Raw genomic sequence first — 1,601 nt, 5'->3', positions numbered from 1 at the left:
AAACTAAGCCATGCCCTGTGGGGCCACCCAAGATGGGTGGGCATGGTGGAGAAGTCTGACACAATGTGCTCCACTGGAGAAGGGAATGGCAAACCACTTCAGTATTCTTACCTTGAGAACCCCATGAACAGTATGAAAAGGCAAAATGATAGGATACTGAAAGAGGAACTCCCCAGGTCAGTAGGTGCCCAATATGCTACTGGACATTAGTGGAGAAATAACTCCAGAAAGAATGAAGGGATGGAGCCAAAGTAAAAACAATACCCAGCTGCGGATGTGACTGGTGATAGAAGCAAGGTCCGATGCTGTAAAGAGCAATATTGCATAGGAACCTGGAATGTCAGGTCCATGAATCAAGGCAAATTGGAAGGGGTCAAACAGGAGATGGCAAGAGTGAACGTCGACATTCTAGGAATCAGCGAATTAAAATGGACTGGAATGGGTGAATTTAACTCAGATGACCATTATATCTACTACTGCAGGCAGGAATCCCTTAGAAGAAATGGAGTAGCCATCATGGTCAACAAAAGAGTCCAAAATGCAGTACTTGAATGGAATCTCAAAAACAACAGAATGATCTCTGTTTGTTTCCAAGGCAAACCATTCAATATCACGGTAATCCCAGTCTATGCCTCAACCAGTAATGCTGAATTTGAATGGTTCTAAGAAGACCTACAAGACCTTTTAGAACTAACACCCAAAAAAGATGTCCTTTTCATTATAGGGGACTGGAATGCAAAAGTACGAAATCAGGAAACACCTGGAGTAACAGGCAAATTTGGCCTTGAAATACAGAATGAAGCAGGGCAAACTAACAGAATTTTGCCAAGAAAATGCACTAGTCATAGCAAACACCCTCTTCCAACACAAGAGAAGACTCTACACATGAACATCACCAGATGGTCAACACTGAAATCAGATTGATTATATTCTTTGCAGCCAAAGATGGAGAAGCTGTATACAGTCAACAAAAACAAGACCAGGAGCTGACTGTGGCTCAGATCACGAACTCCTTATTGCCAAATTCAGACTTAAATTGAAGAAAGTAGGGAAAACTACTAGACCATTCAGGTATGATCTAAATCAAATCCCTATGATTATACAGTGGAAGTGAGAAATAGATTTAAGGGCCTAGATCTGATAGATAGAGTGCCTGATGAACTATGGATGGAGGTTCGTGACATTGTACAGGAGACAGGGATCAGGACCATCCCAGTGGAAAAGAAATCCAAAAAGCAAAATGGCTTTCTGAGGAGACCTTATGAATAGCTGTGAAAAGAAGAGAAGTGAAAAGCAAAGGAGAAAAGGAAAGATACAAGCATCTGAATGCAGAGTTCCAAAGAATAGCAAGAAGAGATAAGAAAGCCTTCCTCAGAGATCAATGAAAAGAAATAGAGGAAAACAACAGAACAGGCAAAGCTAGAGATTGCTTCAAGAAAATTAGAGATACCAAGGGAACATTTCATGCAAAGATGGGCTTGATAAAGGACAGAAATGGTATGGACCTAACAGAAGCAGAAGCTATTAGAAAGAGGTGGCAAGAATACACAGAAGAACTATACAAAATAGACCTTCACAACCAAAATAATCATGATGCTGCG

This window comes from Oryx dammah, unplaced genomic scaffold, assembly GCF_014754425.2.
Source record: "Oryx dammah isolate SB20612 unplaced genomic scaffold, SCBI_Odam_1.1 HiC_scaffold_28, whole genome shotgun sequence".
Taxonomy (NCBI): Eukaryota; Metazoa; Chordata; class Mammalia; order Artiodactyla; family Bovidae; genus Oryx; species Oryx dammah.
This window is presented reverse-complemented; position numbering follows the sequence as displayed.